Genomic DNA, 23,613 nt, shown 5'->3' on the forward strand with positions numbered 1-23,613 from the left:
TCTGCTATTGAGTATCACATCCGCAATAAGAAATTTCTCCAGCACCTCTATAGCTGGTATCATGGACAATTTGAAAGCAATTGAAGTATTTTGCTTAACATTTATAGTTACCTCAAAATGAAATTATTTATTACACACACACACGCACACGTGTGTGTGTTTTTGTTTTTCTAGTTCGTATGTATGTATGTAATTTACACACACGTGTGTGTGTTTTTGTTTATTTGTTCGCATTTACGTATGTAATTTACACACACATAAGGGAGAGGGTCTGATGGTGGTGCGAAGTCCTATATTTGGGATAGTAGTTGACAACCTAGGCCACATAAAATGTCAACTCAAACCTTGATGTTAAGCATAAAATGTATTGCATGTTGCTTCTTCAATTATGGTTTCTTTTATACTTGATAAAAATGGTGCCTCATTTTACATTATGCAGTGTTCATATGCATTGTTTCACTACACATAAACCTTATTTATTTTGTATGTGTATGTATACATGCATGCATATGTATATGTGTTGTCGCCAATTTTAGCTAATTTGAATCATGGGACAATCCTACGAAACTTGTCTATTTCGAAGCCCACATCCTGCTTGACTTACCTCGTAAGTCGTGTTGGTTTGTATCTTTGCTTTGTGTCATTTTTTTTTCATGTCTTGTCCTTTGTTTCATCCTTCAAATGCACTTCGGGTTTTAAAACTCGAAATGCAGTTCTTTGTGAATTTTCTTGCACGACAGATTTTAAAACCCGAAGTGCATTTTTGTCTGCAATTAGGGTTTTAAAACCCGAAGTGCATTTTTCGTCTACAAGTAGGGTTTTAAAACCCGAAGTGCATTTTTGTCTGCAGATCAAGTTTTTAAAACCTGACCCGCAGCCTTTAACCTACACATCAGCAGATCGGGTTTGCCAGTATGACTTATCCTAGTGCAAATTTGGTTTTAAAACCCGATGTGCTGATTTTTCTACTTTTGTTGTCTAAGGGCAATTTTGATCTTTTAGACATCATTCCGAGACTTTGAAGTTGGCGATCTGATGGTGAAAGTCGATTTTCATGATGAAAATATTGCAGATTCTGGCAGATGACTGATCCTTCTTTGAGTAAATCCGGAGGGAGAAAAATGAAGAATAAAGTGTCCTCTTGACACTAGCTAGTTTAAACTTATGTAGTAGAATTTTCTTTTACTACAAATTTTTATGTAGATGCATTTTTATTTTATGTATAAGTTCTAGATATTTTGGACTATGCAGTTGAATAAGTCAACCGTGCCCACATTTTTCTCAACTCCTTCCTTATAAAAGGAGGAGCTTCATTTGTTATATTTTCTCTTTTGCAAGCTAAACAAAACTCTGCCAAAATTTTGTCTCAAATGAAACTTTGTGTTCTCTTGTGTTGAAATTAATCAAGTGAATAAAGAAAACAATTTTATGCTCCAAACTTTGTGTTGGGCAAGGATTGTAGCTTATGAGTAGATGTTCTTATGTCATTTGCTTTTATATGCATCTAGTTTACTTGATGGTATGTGTATGCATTGTGTAAGTGAAGGACTCTCTAAGTGTGGATGTAAACTTGGGTTATATTGCATATTTAGAGCTTTATTGTAGTACAGTAATTACGGGGGAGACTTTGGGCTACTACTAGTTGCTTTTCAAGTTTGTAATAATTTATCTTGAAGACTTTGGGCTGCAAGATATTTTTAGTTGTTAAGTTAGGAAAAGTATCTTTGTTTATGTAAGACTTTGTGCTTACATTGATATAGACTGAAGTGAATTGTTGTATACAAGTTTAGTTGATTATTGTAAGAAGATTGTATCAAGCAAATGGATTAATGTTAATTCTGAGAAAAGAGAATTATACACCCTAAGCTTACCCCCAGGATTTAATTTTCAGTTGTTGAAGTATCAAGTTCTATCAGGGAACCTCCCCTTGCTCAGAGGAGAGACTTTGTCTCATCATAGCTATGTGTGAAACATATATTTTGTCTTCAGTATGCTAGTCACAAAATATTCACCCAACAATATGTACACATGCATCCATAGACATGCGTATATATGTTTGCATTCATGCATACATATTTAATTTTGATAGAATGGATAAGGTTTGGATTGGGGATATGATAGATTTGGGAAGATGAAAGAATTGGTAAGAACTTCAGTATAACATGCTTTACATGTTTCAATTGATATGTTAATACAATTGGGGATTTTGAATTGGAATTGGAATAACTTTAGAGGTTGGCTCTAGAATTGGAATAACTTCATCTTGTATAACTATTTTATAATGATGGTTATTTATTTCATTCATGCCAATAACCTCTCAACTCACATTGATACATATCATTCACTTTACAATTCCTATCACTTCTGCCATTAATTTCATGCATGTCTATACAAATTCCCTCCAACAATTCAAATTTGTCCACTTCCTTTGAAATGCCCATCTATACAAGTTAACTACATTGTGTGTTGCATATTTCTCAATTTCAATTTAGTGGTTCACAGTTTTAGAGACTTGTTTGAGATAGGTATCCCTATTTCAGATTGCCTAGTTCATAGTTTGAGTTGTAGATTTATATGAGAGGCCAGTTACAGGTTCGAAGGTATGTATATTTGGAAGCTATTCTAATTTACAAATTTATAAATTGTTCATTATGTGTTTATTATTTATTTGTAGATTCCAAGGTATGTATATGATTTTATGCTAAATTATTGGCATACATTCACATCAGTCCACCTACCATTCTTACTTCAAAACCACTCTAAGAATGTTAAACTTACTGTGACATATAGAGTAATGGTATTATTTGAATTAAAATATGATTTATAGTACCATTGTTCATTATTGTTTCTTGAATTGTAACTATTGTTCAAAATATAGTGGATTTGCAACACCACCATCATTCCCTCTTCCTTATATAATTACACTTTCCTTTAAATTTCAAATCGTTCTATTAAGTGTTTAACAAGATCATCGTGTTCTAGATAACTAAATGTCACTAAGTGCAAAATAAAGCTAACTATTTTCATTTGCAAACTATACATATATATGTATTGCCCTTTCTAAAATTGGTTAACTGAATAGTATATATTGGTTAACCATCTTGACCTATCACTTACTCTCACTATATATATAGTAGTAGTAAAGATATAGATACATATAGTAGTACTAAAGATACATATGAGTTTTAGAGATGGTGGTATAAGAACCTAATCCTGCCACTAACTTCTATGATCCTAGCTACTTAAGCTTGAATGAAGACGTCTTCATTTTCAGCTAGAAAAGAGTTCAATTCCTCCATATTGTCCTTGTTGATTCCTTTCTTGAATAGCTTCCAGGCTTTTTTCATCTTTCCCTTTTTACCTTCAGCTTCCAAGTCCAATAGATTTGTCAGTGTTCCTGATATTGGCTTTACTTGGACGTTGTAGACTTCATCCAATACTGCATTGTAATTGATGGAGGTTGTAACTGTCCTACCCACACTCACACCCAATACAATGTTGCCAAACACTTGAATAACAAGGTTCAAGAGCCTCTCATAGACTATGTCATGCATATGGCCTTCTTCCAACTCCCAAGAACCTACTCCAACCATGTCAATGATGGCTTCCATTGCCGAAGGATCTTTTTTGCATTTGAAAACTATGACAAAATTCTCATCTATTGTTTAATCTACACAATCACAATGCATCCCAAAATACTCAACCATGTTTTTGTGCTATCTAGCTTATGAAATCAACTTTTTACTACTTCCCGATCAACTCTATTGGCTCGTTCAAAGTTGTTTGTCTGATGATTTCGAAGGGTTGTGGCCAAACTGGCTCCAAAAAGTCATGATTCCCACATAGCATGAAGGTTAGTCGAAAATTATAGATCTTGGTCGTGCTTGGCATAACTAGCTGTGTCTTTCATTTTTTAGAAAATTGTATAACACAAAGGTTAGTGAGTCGTTTTGGAGCTAAATTAGCCGCATCCATTTCGAAGAGTCCCATCTTATCTTTTTTAAGGCTACATTTTCAGATTCATCAGAATAGTGTTATATTGTTTGTGCCAATATTTTGTTGTGTGTGTCTATATATATACACACATACACATATATATGTATACATATATACATATTGTAAAGTGGAAAATTGGACCCTAGCGACTCCCCCACCTAGGAGAGAAAAAGGAAGTCACTAGGATGATTTTCACTTGGAGGAACTTTACATTCAAAAGAGGGGCTTGAATCCACTAGATCCAAATCCAAGGGAAACAAGGATGTGAATTCCAAGTGAATTGCAAGGGTTGAAGTGTGATTTACCCTCTTTTGTAAATGAGAAAATTGACTTGTTGACTATGTGGAACAAAGAGAGAGAGATTGAATGAAATGAGGAGCTACCGGTTTGGGATCATGCAATAATTTCGGATATGAGCTAATTAGACTGATACGGATCTGCCCTGCAAATTTGGAGAACAATCATCAGGACCATGGCGGGAATGTACATGGTCCTCTACAAAATCCGCAAAACGAAAAGGGTTCTTCTGTCTCTACAAATGAAGCCCAAACTTGCAATTACAGTTGTGCACCTACAACCTACACACATAAAAGAGAGGGAGAATTGGCATGTAACATGACAAAAACCTAACACACACACATGGTTGCAAATGAATATTGTAATGCTACTCCAATGGATGAATGAAGAAGACTTGAATGCTTGATGACAACCTTGAAATCTCATATCCTATCCTTATGCCTCTCCTCCTCCCCCAAATGAGAGAATTGAATCCCCTTTTATACATGCCTAAAGGACTAATTTTCAACCACCGAAGGCCGACAAAGAGGAATTACAAACCCCGAAGGTAAATTATACATAGGAGACCAGAGAAACCTAACTTAGGGCCACCCTAAGGGGTGGGGACAGGGGCGCCACACCCCTATCCTGCCCTATTTTGGGGCCCAGATAGGGTCTCAAGTAGCCACAAGTCTTGAAGGAGGAAGGGTGAAGGGGTGAGAATGTAGAAATAGGTCTTGGTTGGGGAAGAAGATGTCGTCACCGAGGTGAGGATCTAAAATATGGTTAAAACTGTAGGGGTCACAATTTTATGACACTATATTTAGCCCCCACTTTAGCGGGCGTATGACCTATGCCAATACTTTCGGTAAAGTTGAAGAAAAGGAAAAATGAAGATGAGGTACGTGGAGAAAACGACAAGGAGTATAAGGCATCACTGATATTGAGGAGCAAAAAGCCCTCAATCTTAGGGTCTCAACTCACGCCAACATACGCAATAGAACACAAAATAGGAACAAGACACACAAAACAAAGACAAAGCACAAAAGACACACAACAAGAACAAGACACAAGACGACAAACCGACTAGCCGAAGAGACCTTGATACTCAGATGTCTCAACAACTAATCATGACACAAAGACTAGTGCCATCACATAAAGACAAGTGATCACATAAAAGAGAAAAGTTGACATCATCCATGAACCATCAATAGTAAAACTATGAGTTCATGAGAGGAAGAAGAGAGAGAACATGAATACACACTTTGGTGATCCACGAGAAGAAAGGCAAAGAAGAAAGAAACCATGGACGTCTCGCCCCTAAAACTAGGTGATCCATGGAGAGAAGGACATGGAAAATCCTACCCCTAGAGCCTGTCTAGGTGATCCATGTAAGGGAGGAGAGTGAAAACACCGTTAGTTCCACCCAACCTCAAGCACGTGTGTGCAAGTGAGGTTCAAAGCACCTCATAGGAGTCTATGCCCACGTACGCTACAACCTATATAGAATGTATAGTACAAGTGTCAATAAAGGTGTGACATCCTCCTCTGGTTCTGAGAATAATCACCCTGCACAAAAGAAAAGTGGCGTCATCTCACTCTAAGAGTCCATACTCTGGTTCTGAGAATGACCCATTGTACAAGAAAAGAAGAAGTGAAGACATCTCTCTCTAAGAGTCTATGCTCTGGTTCCAAGAATGACCCACTGTACAAGAGAAAAGTGACATCTTGTTCTGAGAGGCTTCCCTCTGGTTCCAAGAATGTCTCACTGTACAAGAAAAGTGATGACACCTTTCTCTAAGAGTCCGCCCTTTGGTTCCAAGAATGTCCCACTGTACAATGTATAAGAAAAGTATAGTACAAAGGAGCAGTGTGGGTGCCCCCCCTTAAGATGCCAACATAGGTTGATCTTGATATATTAAGGAAACTAGAACAAGGATACCTACCTTCATCACAAAGAAGATATCCGCTTTGCAACAATGTCATAAATCCAAGAAAGAGAGGGAATACTCTTCAAGCAAGGGTAAGATAGTTAAAAAGAGATATCTTGTTGTAAGTGTAAAGGTGATCCTTGGAGGAGAAGAGATATTTGTTCAAAAGACATCTATCCCCAAGAGGAGTTGTCTTAGACAAATATAACATCTTCTAGAACAAGAAAAGGAAAGAACAAGAATGCAATTCTTCCTCCTATTTCTAGGTGAAAGGGATTCTTGATGAGGGATGAATCACTTTTAGCCCTTAGAGAGATGGTTGAATTTATCATAGATATACATTACCAAGTGTAAAAGAGGTCGTAGTCAAGGACTAACACTTCTTGTATAAGAGAGAATCCTTGAGCCAATAACCAACAACTATGCACAAGGAATGACATCAAGTAATATAACTCACACCATCCACTTGATAGGGAAAAGTGGATCCCTAGAGAAAGAGAGAGAGAAGGATCTGTTGGGTCTCAAATCAACAGATAGGATAGATTCTAAGGAAATGCCAACTCCTATGATCAAACCCTCCAATTGACTTGGCCAACTTATAGAGTGAACCTATTTGGTTACTAACTCTCTCACTTTAGGCTCTGCAGGACCTAGGCGGGTATACCTACTCACTAGCTATTCCTTCAACTAATGCTTTTTATAGCAGATTTAGTTTCTTAATCTGATATCTCCTAGTCTCAAAATGGCATAAGTTCCTAGAATGGAGATACAATAGATGAGTTCAAGATTGTTGTTGTAGAAGCTATTCGATCTATGTTTCCTAATTACTTCTGTTTGCTTTAAAATAACAAATGGTGAAATATAGTGATGAGTGTAATCTGTTTTTGACCAGTGCCTTCTTTGCTGTTTGGGCTACAGAGTCATTATACTTTCTTCAGGACTTATTATGCGAGCCTGTGAGACAGTTTTTTAATCCACCATTTTATAGACCTTTCGGTTATTATTTCTTTTGAGATCAATTTGAATGCTTATATCATATGTTGATTGAATGAATTTAACCCTACCTTTAAGGGACCAATCAATGAAGTACTGCGAGGAACAATTACAATTCGCAAGCAAAACTTTTGTTTCAACCTTATAACATGAAGCACAAATTTGATTTCAAGAATATGAATAACCTTATCACTTTAGATAATATCACAGACGATTGCCAAAACAAAGTGAAATAATCCACAACACATACGCAAAGAAAAACAACAGTTCATAGCATGTATTCCATCGAAGTTTGTAAAACTTACAGGCTGTCATACATCGCCATCTTCTTATTGTGTATTTTTTTCGTCTGCCTTTTGTTTTTCACTTTTTCGATGAAACTTGGAGTATCGATGAGCGGTTTTCTGTATTCATCGAAGGTGACTTTTTGCCGAAATACTTTTATTTGGTGCTTTACATACTTTATTTCGATGAAAGTACTCTTTCGATGAAGCTTCTTTTGAAATACTCGATACAATTTATTTGCCGAGAAATCTTGTAACCTTTACGCTTATGGAAATATATATATTTTTTAATTTCAAATATACTGTTCAACAGTGGCTCTGACTGAGGATGGAGGCGTATTGTGTATGTCTTCAAGAATTCAGAATCTCTGGTTAGCGCAGATATATGATGGTATTTACAATGGAAATGGATCCTAATCTACTGTACATGTGATATAATATGTTTAAGAAAAGAAGTTTTTCAAGAATTGTCCATGTACTGGCAATTCTTGGACCTCCCCTGTTGTGTTTTGGAGCAAATAGGAATCCTCTCCCTTTTTATCTATGATCACATATGGGCCGATCCATAAGGCTTCAAATTTACCATGCTTGCCTTTGTCCTGACTCCTGGCATTCCACATTAAAACCCAATCCTACACAAAATTTTCTATCTGACGTCCTCTTGTCATACAACTTCTTCATTTGATTTTGGATCCTGATATTCTGCCTCTGAGCCTCTGCTCTGACTTCATCAAGTTCTACTAACTGCATTATCCTTTCTTGTGATGGGTCTTCAAGATCTATCCCCTCTTGAGTCATGAATCTATGTACAGGCAAGAGATTATCCAAAGGCAGTCTGGCCCTTTTGCCATAAACCAACTCAAATGGAGACTTTCCTGTAGATTTCTTCACAGTTATCCTATTTGTCCATAATGCAAGGTTCAGCTTTGAATCCCATGCTTTCTTGTTCTGTCCCAGCATCTTTTTAATGATTTTTAGGATATTCTTGTTGCTTGATTCAACTTGCCCATTCCCTTGAGGGTGGTAAGGGGAAGAATGTGATATCTTGATGCCATATTCTCCACAAAAAGTATTGAATTCCTCTGACCTAAAGGACATACCATTGTCTGAGATGATCTTTGCAGGAACACCGAATCTAGTAATAATGTTTTCCATTAAAAATTTTATCACCACTTTGCTAGTGGCCTGTCTAGTGGGTATTGCCTCCACCCATTTGGTAAAATAATCTGTAGCGACTAATATCCATCTGTGTCCTCCACTAGATTTTTCTGATATTTCTCCTATGAAATCTATCCCCCATTGTTGCAATGGTTCCTCAGCCAACATTGGTCTCAATGGGAGTGACCCTTGATATTTCATTTTGCTTGAAAACTTTTGACAAGCTTCACACTTTCTGACATATTTATAAGAGTCATTGAAAACACATGGCCAAAAATATCTAGCTCTTAATATCTTATGTGCAGTAGTCTTAGCCGAAAAATGACCACCACAAACCCCATCATGCATCTCATGAAGAACTTTCTCTGCTTGGTGGCTATCTAGACATAACAATAATATCCCATCTCTATTTTTCCAATATAAGTCCCCATTGACAATCACATATCTTGCAGATTTTAACTTCAAAGCTCTCTTCTGATTATCAGTCATACCGTCCGGGCATTTTAAGTGCTTAAGGTAGTATATGATATCAGTGTACCATGCTGTATTCTCAATACTGAGGTTAGCTTCTTCCCACTCAACTTGATTCACACAAGACTCCTCAATTTCAGTTCCTGTCATGAGTTTGGCCAACCCTTGTCCTTTGATGACCTGTGAGATTTTTAGCTCAATGTTGAATTCTTGTATTTGGTTGATCCATTTACACCTTTTACCCGTGACCTCAGTCTATCTGAAGATATCTTTTACTGCTGCATTGGGAACATAAACTATAACTTCAGCCCCTACCAAGTATGGTCTAAACTGTTTTACTAATTTGACCAAAGCGTAAGCTTGCTTTTCATTCAGTTCATATTTTACTTCTGAAGGGCTCAAAGACTTGCTAAAATATGCAATGGGCTGCTCATACCCTTTGGGTTTTTCTGCAACAATACTGCCGCTATTGTGTGACAGGAGGCGAATGAGAATATTATAAAAGGTCTGCCAAAATCTGGGGAGATTAGTACTGGTGCCTCAGAAATTGCTTTTTTTATTGCCACAAAGGAATCAATTGCTTCCTCAGTCCAATCTATTTGGGCCTCTTTCTTCAACATCCTTACTATAGGTTTTACTATGTCTGCAAAATTCAAAATAAACCTTCTTACAAAATTAATTTGTCCTAAGAACGATTGAATGGCCTTGATAGTTCGGGGGATGGGAACCTCATTGATAGCAGCTACCCTTTCAGGATCAATTCTCACCCCATCCTTGGATACTATGTGTCCAAGTAACTTTCCCTCTTCAACACCAAAGTGGCATTTCTTAGGATTCAAGGAAATCCCATATTCTAAGGCCCTTTTAAATATCTTTTCAAGGTGCTCACAATGATCATTAGCTTTCTTTGAGTATGCAGTTAAGTCGTCTTGGTATACTACCATGATTACATCAATCAGTTCCGCAAAAGCCACATCCATTGCCCTTTGAAATGTAGCACCGGCATTAGTCAATCCGAATGGCATTCGTGCGTAGACATAAGTGCCCCATGGAGTTGTAAAGGCTGTCTTATATTTTTCAGCTTCTTTAACCTTAACCTGATTATAACCTGAAAATCCATCCATCATAGACAATAACTCACACCCTGTCACCTTCTGCAACATGTTATCCATATTTGGCAATGGATAATTGTCCTTTAGTGACGATATGTTTAAATTCCTAAAGTCCACACATAATCTAATATCCCCATTTTTCTTCCTGACCGGTACCAAGTTAGACACCCATGTGGAATATCTGCAGGGTTCAATGATTCCCACGTCTTTCATCTTTATGATCTCCTCCCTCATTTTTGGTAACAATGTTGGATTAACAAGTCTCTGCTTTTGTCTGAATGGTTTAGCTTCTGGTTTAAGTGGTATCTCATGTTGAAAAAGATCTTCCCTGTAAGCTTTGAGATCTTCATAAGACCATGCAAACACATGTTTGTATCTTTTTAGCAACATTATCAGTTGTTGCCTCATGGTAGGAGTTAATTTTTTTCCAATAAAAACACTTCTGGGGGTTTCTTCGCTTCCTAGATTGATTTGTTCAACATCACTCTCTTTAACAGTTGAACCTTTATTCTCAATCACATCCTGAGCATTAAAAGTTCTTTCTAATGCTACTAGGCCTCTTGGTAATTTATTTGACTTCAGTTGTATAATTTCATGTGCAAATAAAGTTTCCTTACCTTCAGTTTTTTCCACAAAGTCATTAAAATTTATAGCTTGAGCCTGATAATGATCAACACACTGTAAGAAGTTCAGCAGATCTGCATCATCTTGAAACACTTGCCAATTATACAAGTTGTCAGGAACAAATGGTCTTACTTTCATCTCTACTTCAGATATCCCAGTTAGTGTTATATCATTGTCTTTTAATGCAATGTTTGCTAAAAAATCTGCCATGATGTTCTTCGACCTGTCTATCCAATTTATCTGAAAAGCATCAAAAAGCTCCATAGTATCCCAAACGACATTCCTGTATTGTTTCAGTCTTAGGTGTCTTGAGGCATACTTTTCTTTCACCTGTGAAACTATCAATTTTGAATCACCAAAGACACTTAGCAATTTTATTCCATGTTTGACTGCTATGTTAAGACCAGTGAGTAGAGCTTTGTATTCGGCAATGTTATTAGTGCATTCAAATAACAACTTGAAAGAATATTTATAAGTTTCCCCTGTGGGTGAAATGAATAGGATCTTGGCCCCACTTCCTTCCTTGCTACAAGACCCATCAAAGAACATTTTCCATATTTGATCATCCTTTTCAGTTAGACATGACTCAATAGGGATCCACTCTTTAAATTTAGGTTTTGTTAACTGTACTCGGAAGTTGTCCATATCAGTTTGTAAAAAACATATTTGATTCACTGTTTCTTCCATGTCTTCTATGATATATGTGGACCGGGGTTCTCTGTCAATTTTCACTTCCTGTCTATTGATTGGAATCGTAGCATATGACAAATCCAGCTGCACATATCCACCAATCATATTTGACCACTGCCTAGACAACAACATTCCATAGTTTGGGGGAACATCTACCACTGTAATATCTGTTTTATACGATGCTTCTCGACAGGCTGCTAGTCTGAACTCTACATCTTTCATAACACCAACCACTGGGACCGATCTGTTGTCCATGGCATAGCATTTCCCAAAGGTAGTATCAACTTCCAATCCAAGTTCTTTCATTACCCCAACAGGCATGACATTTATAGCTGCTCCTGAATCGATCATACAATTCCTTATTTTCTTGTTGTTTATCACCAAAGTGAGATAAAATGGGTCTACCTGTGTTGGGTTCCTGGTTATAGTGGACCCTAAATATATAACTGGGGCCATCTGTTCATTATTGTCACCTGTTTGTTTCTGTTCGTTTACCTTCTCTTCCTGGATACCTGAAATCATCTCCAAAGTTTTTTCTCTTTACTCAGGAAACCTCATTATCTCCATCAATGGGATAGAAACTTTTAATTGCGTTAATGCAGTTGAAATATCAAATGAAGTAGAGTGTTGTGCTGAAGGAAGTTTTACTATTTCTTCCTTTTGAACATCAGGACCCTCCTTATTATTCTTTGGTACAACCTCCTTAGTCTTAACTCCTTTGTTTATTCGCTTGAGTGTCTCATTAGTTTCTTTCATAAAAAGACTAGTAGGTTTACCTTGCTCTGGATTCACCACCCTATTCCTTAAATCATAAGTCCTTTTTGCTTGTGCAACGGCATAAGCTGTAATTCTTCTTTTTTCTTCTTCAGTAGGGATTCTGAGCTTAACACTTTCATTTTTGCTGGTGGTCACAGGTAACACAGAGCATTGATCAATGTTCATGGAATTTGATCTTCCTTCTTGGGCAAAGGATATCATGTTAACAGTTGGGTCATCCATATGTTCTTCACAACCATCCTCTTCCTCCTGCAATCCTTTTGCTACTGCGCACAAAGAAGGAGCATGTGGCATATTGCAAGCATAACACCACATGTCATCATCTTGAGTATAGTTTACTGTTCTTTTCAAAGGATCTGGAATTTGCTGATTATCTCTATGGTTTCTGTCTACTGGTTTTCCATCCTTCCATGTAGTGTTATAGGGCATGTCATGCAATCTGGGTCTCTCAGGACGGTAGTATTGCTGTTTCTCTGTTTTGTTTACCCTTACAGATAAACCTTTTAGGGCGCTCAAAACTTTGTCAAGCTTATCTTCATCTCTATTAGCCTTGGGTGCTTTGGGATTGTACAACCTTGCATCCTCTCTTTTTCCTACTTTACCAGCAGCCTTTCTGTTGTTTTCTATAACGATGGCATCTTTCATTACATCCTGGAGGTCTCTAGGATTTCTGGTTCTCTGCTCATAGTTTGTTTTACTGTCATAAGCATTGATGTAATATAGAATGCTCACCTCAGGTACTGGTTTCATCCTATTGGGGATCATGTTCAGAACCCTGTTAAATCTTTTGTTAAAATCTATCACTGATTCATTTTGTTCCTTTTTTATGCTAATGATTTCATGCAAAGCAAACTCAGGGCTGTTATGGTCTCCATACTGCTCAAGGAACAAATCTTTGAATCCTGCGAGATTTCTAATGGATGCATCAGGCAACGTCCTAAACCAATCTCTTGCATCTTCTATTAATGATTGCATAAACAACCTGATCTTGACATCTTCATATGGTAACCCAAAATCCTCAATTACTGCATCAAAGGCTTTACAATGAGCCTCACCTGAAACTGCATTACTACCTGTGAATCTTGGTATTGCTGTCCTGATTTCATTTGGGATAGGATATGGGTACACCATCATTCCTGAAAAATCAAACTGCCTCATTTGTTCCATATTTATTAGTCCATGCCCTCCATGAGGATTCCCAAAGTTTTGGTTCATATTACCATATAAGGGTATTTGATTTTGATAAGGAAGAGGGTATTGATTCTGGTGTTGATATTGAAACTGATTAGGGGGTGGATGTTGGTTATGAAATTGACCAGGAGGTGGTTACTGATTATGAGTAGTGAAGTTTGTATGTGAATTTGGCTGGACTGGTGGTGCACTTGATTGCACATGATCATCCCTTTTGTTACCAAACAGGGGATTCTCATAAGCCTTAAAATCATTACTCTTTGTTTTACCCACTCCCTGAGCATATTTTTTCTTGTAGTTGTTTACATCTTTATTAAAGTCATCCTCACCAACATTTATGCCTAATTTAGCACACAGTTCCAAACATTCCTGAGTCCTTCCTGAATCTTTCATCTCAGCAGCTGCCTCCATCATTTGTCTAGTTAAATCTGTAAATCTGTCTGCAGGATCCGCCATACCTGATCCTGATGAAAGCGGTGTGTTTTGTCTGGACCGTGCTTCATGACTTTCGAAACCAGGGGGAATTTGGCATCGCCCCTTCTGAGCTTTATATGCTGCAACCAAATCCTCATTCACTAGGCTTGAAGTAGTTGCTCCATCTTGTTCTCTTAAAGGTGAATGTTGGTTGCCTTCATATTTATACTGACTGTACCGTTCTCTCATGGATTCATTCATGGATTCTTTGTTTTTGTTCTTCCATTGAGAGAAGTCTAACTGGGATAAAGATTGCCCTTTCGTGACTGATCTCGTTCCGTGCATTGATATTTTTAATTCAGAGTCGCCACCTCTTTCTTAGAGGACATAAATTATTTCTTTCTTCTGAGTTCTCTCCCACAACCAAGTCTCAATAATTCTTCCCCAGCAGAGTCGCCAATCTGTTGGGTCTCAAATCAACAGATTGGATAGATTCTAAGGAAATGCCAACTCCTATGATCAAACCCTCCAATTAACTTGGCCAACTTATAGAGTGAACCTATTTGGTTACTAACTCTCTCACTTTAGGCTCTGTAGGACCTAGGCGGGTATACCTACTCACTAGCTGTTCCTTCAACTAATGCTTTTTATAGCAGATTTAGTTTCTTAATCTGATATCTCCTAGTCTCAGAATGGCATAAGTTCCTAGAATGGAGATATAGCAGATGAGTTCAAGATCGTTGTTGTAGAAGCTATTCGATCTATGTTTCCTAATTACTTCTGTTTGCTTTAAAATAACAAATGGTGAAATATAGTGATGAGTGTAATCTGTTTTTGACCAGTGCCTTCTTTGTTGTTTGGGCTACAGAGTCATTATACTTTCTTCAGGACTTATTATGCGAGCCTGTGAGACAGTTTTTTAATCCACCCTTTTATAGACCTGTCGGTTATTATTTCTTTTGAGATCAATTTGAATGCTTATATCATATGTTGATTGAATGAATTTAACCCTACCTTTAAGGGACCAATCAATGAAGTACTGCGAGGAACAATTACAATTCGCAAGCAAAACTTTTGTTTCAACCTTATAACATGAAGCACAAATTTGATTTCAAGAATATGAATAACCTTATCACTTTAGATAATATCACAGACGATTGCCAAAACAAAGTGAAATAATCCACAACACATACGCAAAGAAAAACAACAGTTCATAGCATGTATTCCATCGAAGTTTGTAAAACTTACAAGCTGTCATACATCGCCATCTTCTTATTGTGTATTTTTTTCGTCTGCCTTTTGTTTTTCACTTTTTCGATGAAACTTGGAGTATCGATGAGCGGTTTTCTGTATTCATCGAAGGTGACTTTTTGCCGAAATACTTTTATTTGGTGCTTTACATACTTTATTTCGATGAAAGTACTCTTTCGATGAAGCTTCTTTTGAAATACTCGATACAATTTATTTGCCAAGAAATCTTGTAACCTTTACGCTTATGGAAATATATATATTTTTTTATTTCAAATATACTGTTCAACAGGATCATTGCCCCCCAAGCTAAGGGACAATGAGAAGATCTTACACAATCTACTAGAGAGAGATTAAACATAAGCAAATGTGCAATGAACTTACATGAACACATGCAAGAAAAAACATTAGTAAATGTAAAATACATGTCTAAATAAATGGTAATCTTCGAAAGGAAGAGAGAAAAAGCATCATATATTCCCCAAGGGGGATTAATCATAAAATCATACCTTTGTAAGAAATGATAATCACATATGAAAAATGCAGCCCCTAAAAGAAATAATGATAAATGAGAAAGAAAGAAAGGGAAAGGAGTGAAAATCCTTGCCCCCCAAGTGAGGAGAACAAGGAGAAACATTATACATTTTCTGATGGTGATTAGTTTCAAGTGATATGTTGTCCTAGTGGAGCAAATCCTTTCAAGGAAGGGATACATACTTCTCAAGAGATCATTCCCTGCTAAGGGGCATATCATACTTGCGAATAATCAAAACCATAGAAGAGGTAAGTTTTCCAAGAGAATGAAGGAAAGAGAAGAAGTGCAGTACTCATTAAACATGCCCCTCTCCAAGCAAAGAGGAAAACCAAAGAACAATTATATGCTCACATAAGAATAACCCTATGCAAGAAAATAGATCTAATAATGAATAATGCACAAAGAGAGAGATAAATGTATAGAAAGAAGTAGAAAAATGGTCTTCATTTTGCTGCCCCAAAGTATGTTAAAGTGAAACAATACCACCACTAATGATAAAGAGGCCCTGTTAAATGGGCTAATTATGCCATAGGGTGAAGAGCAACATGAAGGGAAAAGAAGTTCTAAGGAACTACGTTTTTACTAAAAAAAACAGCTAGAGCCTCTATGAGACAAATTTGTGCAAGATCATATTGCATTTGAACAAATTTCTTAAATGCATAACATTTTCCAAGAGAATGTGAATATGAATCATGAAAAATGCAATATTCAATACCTTTCACTTGCTTAAGATTTTTGTTTTTATTTTGAGGAGGAAAGGAAATGTTCTTGTCATATTTCAATCTCCAATAGATTCTTGTAGCTAATCTGTTAGGATGGTAAATATCATCTTGACATAAAGGAGAGGGTTTGTTAGAAGAAGAAGTTTCATTATCCACAATTCTAATTTTTCCACTATCTATGCCATCTTGATTAGATTTTTGAAAACCAAGGCAATCATCAACATTATGGTCATGGGTTTGATGAAATGAACAAAAAAGACGCTTTGAGGAAGAAGCACTTTGAGGAAGAAGCATTCTTGTGGGCTCTCTTGATTTTTTGTTTTTGAAGGTAATCTTTAAAGTTTTGAAGCCTAAGGAATTCGTCCATAGAAAGAGGGGTACTACTTCCTACGCCTCTTGTAGTAGTTTGTGTAGGAGGATTTATGGGAATGCAAATTCCATGCTCAAATTTCCCAATTCCTTGTCCTTCAAACCTTGTTTTGTAATTATGTGAAAGCCATGACTATAAGAATGTTGCAATTGACTAGATGGAGGAACAAGATCATGCATTTATTTGAAATCTGATGTGTAACGAGGTAGAAAAGGTTTTGTAGATGAAGGAGGAGTATCATGTGAAATGACAATCTCTTTGCCTTTATCAAGCTTATCCTTTTTGGAAGATTGGGGAATAACATCTTCATCATCTAAAAGATCAGTTTTAGTTATTTCTATGCGAGGGGAAAGGTCATGAATCAAATGCATGACATCATCCTCCCTACATATACTTTGATGTTGAAGATAGGTTCTAGTAGAATAAGGAGAATCTAAAGATGTAAGAATGTTGATGTGTTGATTTTGCCCCCCTTGCCCAAGGGTATGTGTATGCGAAGAAGATGGATTCATGTTATTTTCCAATGCTTGCTCTTTTTTAGAGAGATCATTGGTTAAATCATTATTAGGTCTCATCTCATACACAAAAGATACCCTAGGAGAGATACAAAGGTTAGGATCTCTAGGTTTAGTATCTACAAAAGCTTTAAGGTGATTAACATAGGAAATGTATTTTGTTAACAAAATCACCATAATGCAACATAAATGATACATGAAATCTTTGAGATATATTTGAAAAGAAAATAATTTGGAAATCCTAACAACATAATATGACCAAGTGCTATGAATAAAGAGAAGAAACGGGAAATAAAAGAAACTCTTATCCAACACATGATTATAGTAAATATATGCAAAAGGCAATGTAATCATATGCGAAAGAGCAAGTAAATCCAATTTATTAATTTCTATTTAAAAGTCTCTTAACTAAAATCTGAATTTGCTAGAAAAGCCGATCTAAAATTAGGAGCTTTCTATGAAAATTAATTTTAAGATTTAAATTTGATGAATTTTGAATTTCTGTTTGACCTTAGAGAGTGTTAAAATTGATAAAGTACGTCAATTTTTTGGATTTGAGCAGAAAAATATAGTCAATTCCATCTACCGAAATTTCAGGAAAAAAAGCCGAGGACTCCGGCGGGAGTGCACACAGTCCAACACACTTTTTTCAAAAATTTTCAAGGATGATAGAGATTATGATTTTAATGTGGAATCCAAAAAAACAGTCGACTTGGAGATGTCTAGGTCGGTCAAACATGTAGTCAAAGGTCGAAAATAGAAGAATCTTAAAGTTAGGGTTTAATGATTTAACCACTGAATTTTCAAAATAAAGAGAGATTTGAATTGCAATTTTGAAATAGAAATCAGATTTGAAACAAGCAATTAAAATTTTACACCTCATAAGCTTAATTTTCTCAAAATGAAAAATTAGGGTTTTTATGCAATTAACCTCTAAAATTTGCAAATAGATCAAACTTGAAAATGAAAATTTGAAATTCAAATTGTAATTAATCAGATCTAAAATTGAGAAATTAGAATTAATGTGTAAGACATCGGGTTCACTAGAATCTAAAGTGGAAAATTGGACCCTAGCAAGTCCCCACCTAGGAGAGAGAAAGGAAGTCACTAGGATGATTTTCACTTGGAGGAACTTTACATTCAAAAGAGGGGCTTGAATCCACTAGATCCAAATCCAAGGGAAACAAGGATGTGAATTCCAAGTGGATTGCAAGGGTTGAAGTGTGATTTACCCTCTTTTGTAAATGAGAAAGTTGACTTGTTCACTATGTGGAACAAAGAGAGAGATTGAGTGAAATGAGTAGCAACCGGTTTGGGATCACGCTTTAATTTCAGATGTGAGCTAATTAGACTGCTACAGATCTACCTTGCAAATTTAAAGAAAAGTCATCGAGACCGTGGCGGGAATGTACACGGTCCTCCACAAAATCCACGAAACAAAAAGGGTTCTTCCATCTCTGCAAATGAAGCCCAAACTTGCAATTATAGTTACACACATGCAACCTACACACAAAAAAGAGAGGGAGAATGGTTGTGGATAGGGGTTTGCCTCAGTAAAAACCCTGGTTGAAGAATCGACCTTGAAAGAAAGTAATTGCAAATGCTTGAATGTAAACAATGGAAATGTATGCCTTGTAGGTCTACAATTTGCAGATGATGATTTCTTTGCTTCTTGAATATAATCACAAGTGTCATATAAAATAACATGTAACATGACAAAAACCTAACACACACATTCTTGCAAATGAATGTTGTAATGTTGCTCCAATGGATGAATGAAGAAGACTTGAATGCTTGATGACGACCTTGAAATGTCGTATCCTATCCTTATGCCCTTCCTCCTCCCCCAAATGAGGGAATTGAATCCCCTTTTATACATGCCTCAAGGATTAATTTTCAACCACCGAAGGCTGACAAAGAGGAATTAAAAACCTTGAAGGAAAATTATGCATAGGAGATCGGGCAAACCTAACTTAGGTCCACCCTAAGGGGTGGGGACAGAGGCGCCATGACCCTGTCCTACCCTATTTTGGGGCCCAAACAGGTTCTAAAGAAGCCACAAGTCTTGAAGGAGGAAGGGTGAAGGGGTGAGAATGCAGAAATAGGTATTGGTTGGGGAAGAAGATGTCGTCGCCGAGGTGAGGACCCAAAATGTGGTTAAAATTGCAGGGGTCCAATTTTATGATACTACACATATATACATATGTATATGTATATGTATACATACATACATACATACATACAAACATAGACATATGTACATGTACATGTACATACATATATGTTATGTATATGTACGCACACACACACACACACACATATGTATGTATGTATGTATGATTGGAGACCTGAGACATGCATGCACCTCGCAAAACATAAATTTCTGTCACCCCAAAGCCCCTGTCCTCTTAGGACCCCTTTCCTCTTAGGAAAGAGGTGTGGCTCCCTTGTCCTTGCCCTATTTTGAGTCCCCTCCACTTAAATCATGCATTGGGCTTGTCAAATGAGAAGCAGGAAAATGTTTTCTATGTCGGCCTAAGACAGAAAATCAGTTACAAACCCTAATTGGCAAGAATATAAGATGCATTTTCCCCTCTCATTTGTAGATGTTCGATAAGTCAATGAGTTCAATAAGTTCAATAGGCGAAAGTAAGGTGAACAACCATTCAAGCATTCCTTTCAAGAATTGAGCATCTCAAGTCTCCTTTCAAGGCTAGGTGTTGCATTCGAGTCAAGGATTTAACCATTGAAGAGGAGATCTCCATCAACATTTAAATAATTCAATTCTACATATATACTTTTAAACAAATCTATCAACATTTCAATTGCATACTCTCTTGAGGTTAATTCTACTTCAATCGTTTACTTTCATTTACTTGCAAGTAATTTTCATCACTTGGTTAATTCCAAAACTAGGGTTTGACCTAAAGGCAAACCCCCAATCCCAAAAACATTTCCTCTCTTTTCTGTGTGTAGGTTGTAGTTGCACAGTTGTATTTGCAGGTTTCAGCTTCATTTTTAGAGACAAAAAAACCCTTTTCGGTGCATGGATTTTTCAGAAGACCAAGTACACTTTTTGTTAGGATAACTGGTGAACAATTGAGAGGGGAGGGGGGGGTGAATCAGTTGTTGATAGATTATATTATTAAATCCACTTAATAACCTTAAACCAAATTAAGTACTGGTAAAGCAGAAACAAATACCGGTAAACAATACAACTTAACAATTAAACAGATAATCAACACAATGCAACCATACCACATAACAACATGATTTGTACGTGGAAACCTCAGAAAGGGAAAAACCATGGTGGGAAGCCTACCCATAGTCGGATGATACTTCTACAGAAAGTATGTGATACAATGAGGCGCCTGCACATGTAGGAAGGCACACTGCCTAGAGCGTACTGCTCATTACAAAGGAGTCTCACTGACTACAAAGAGGCAACAACAATCTCAAGATAAATGGACAACAATCCAAAATAATGAACTGCCAGAGATAGCATCTACCATGCCTGATTACAGTCCTGGTTAAGCTCAATACCAAAGGCCTTTGACCTCTTCCTTAATCCCAATTCGATCACCTATGATCAACCAAATATCTTTTACATATGATATTACAATCCATTACCATGACACACTTATTACAATGAGATCTTACATGATTTTATACCAACCCTAAGGCCTAAACCAATTAGGTCAGCCACCTAAAAGATATTACAATGAGATCATTACATAAATTCATATTACAATGATATGCCATTTTGGCTTAAGACTAAAACAACAATTACCAATCCATAGAGCATCTCAAAACATCCGAGTAATGTGTAGAGTACACGTTAACATGATACCGGTTCATAACGTAGATAGGTACCAGACCTAATTCTGGGTCCACCATGCCAAAGCAATGCCTTCAAGTAGTTGAAACATGATCAAAGAACATCTTCAGCATCCTGAAATCCATCTAAAAGATGCACCAACACCACTTATGCATCTTATCAAGATTCCTCAGTAAAACCTCTACCGGTTAAACCTTAAACCAATGATGGTAAGGGTTTACAAGAGTGTACGATAGCATCCGATTACCAAGTCAATACCAATTGACCAAAACATGCTCAAGGAACATGTAACACATGAAATCAAACATACTCCATTTATCCAAATATGCCGAAAGTGTCCAACAGATAGTCTCTTCTGTCGGCAACACTAGATCTTCTACCAGTAACCAAGCATAACAGCTAGTGTTGACATCAATGACAAAACATTAATGTAACACATAATCAATTCTTCCATAATACCAACAATCTCCCCCTTTGGAATTGATGGCAACACTAGATGTGAAAAACATCCAAGTACCAAAAAATGCCAAACAAGTCTCCCCCTGTGGAAGACAACCAACAATCTCGTGAATATTAGTAACTCTCCCCCTATGAATGATATCTTTGTAAGGTTCTGAATTGTTTTTTTCACATCACTATCAGTCCCCCTTTGACATCAATGCCAAAAATCTGACAAAAATATCAAAGCAAGAATATAAACCTTTGAATCTCAAATCTAAGTACTCCCCCTGAGTAGTAGCACCACTCATCAGTGTCAAAATGAATAATATCTCTGATAATGCATGTCGGATTGATAACAAACTGCATCAATCAAGTCTCCGCCAGAGGGGCAGAAACCCCTAACTTGTCTCTCAAATACTCAAATGATTCCTTAGACAACGGTTTAGTGAATATATCTACAATCTGTTCTTTAGTGTTCACATAAACCAATTTGACTTCCTTTGCTTCTACCTTGTCCTTCAGAAAGTTATACTTTATTGATATATGCTTAGTCTTAGAGTGAAATACCGGATTTTTAGACATGTCAATATCTGCAGAGTTATCACAGTAGATAACTACCGGTTCACTATAATTTACCTTGATATCCTTCAACATTTGCTTCATCCATAAGACTTGAGTGCAATAAGTTGCTGCTACAACATATTCAACTTCTACAGTAGATAAAGAAATGCATGACTATTTTTAGTTGATCCATGAAACCGGTTTCTTTCCAAGAAAGAAGGCTCCACCAGAAGTGCTCTTCCTGTCATTAGTATCTCCTACCCAATCTGAGTCAGTATATGACATAAAGTGAAATAATCATTTTTAGAATACCATAAGCCATATTCTGTTGTTCCTTGCAAATACCGGAATATCCTCTTTACTACACATTCATGATTTTATTTAGGATTACTTTGATATCTAGAAACAATACTTACTGCATTCATAATATCCAGTGTAGTCTGAGTCAAATATATCAGATCTCCAATCATAGACATATACCTTGTTAGATTTATCGGTGTAGAAGTATCTTTGATAGATAATTTCTCACTTGTCACCATAGGAGTACTTACCGGTTTGGAATTATCCATAACTTCTTCAACAATTCCCTCAGATACTTAGTTTGATAGATAAAAATGCCTTTGTCAGTTTGAGTAATCTGCAAACCTAAGAAAAAACTCTTTTCACAAATCATGGACATTTCAAATTCATTATTCATATTGTTAGCAAATTCCATGCACAATTTATCTTCTCCTCCAAAAATGATATCATCAACAAATAATTCAATAATCAAAATATCATCATCAGTGATCTTATAATATAAATTACTATCAGCACTGCCTTTAGTAAAGCCAAGCTTCAGAAGATATTTATCCAACCTTGCATACCAAGCTCTAGGAGTTTGTTTCAATCCATATAAAACTTTCTTCAATCTGCAAACCATATCTTTATCATCTATTAGTGAAAATCCATTAGGTTTCTCAATGTATACTTCTTCCTCAAGTTCACCATTCAAAAATGCACATTTAACATCCATTTGATAAACCTTATAGTTCTTATAAGCTGCATAGGCAAGAAATAGTCTAACAACTTCAATTCTAGCTATAGGTGCAAATGTCTCACCATAATCAATTACTTCCATTTGACAATATCCATTACAAACCAATCTAGCTTTGTTTCATACAAATTTACCATCCTCATTCAGTTTATTCCTAAAAACCCATTTAGTTCCAATAACATTCTTATTTTTAGGCTGAGGAACTAAAGACCAAGTCTCATTTTTCTCTATCTGATCTAATTCATATTTCATAGCTTTTAACTAGTGTTTATCCTTACAAGATTCAATAATAGATGTTGGTTCAATTTGAGAAATAAGACATACCTCTTCATTTGCCAATCTTCTTCTTGTCATAACTCCCTTGTTCCTATCTCCAATGATTTGATCTTCAGAATGATTTAATCTTACATACCTTGGTGTCTTCTCAACT

This window comes from Cryptomeria japonica, chromosome 7 (genome assembly GCF_030272615.1).
Source record: "Cryptomeria japonica chromosome 7, Sugi_1.0, whole genome shotgun sequence".
NCBI lineage: Eukaryota > Viridiplantae > Streptophyta > Pinopsida > Cupressales > Cupressaceae > Cryptomeria > Cryptomeria japonica.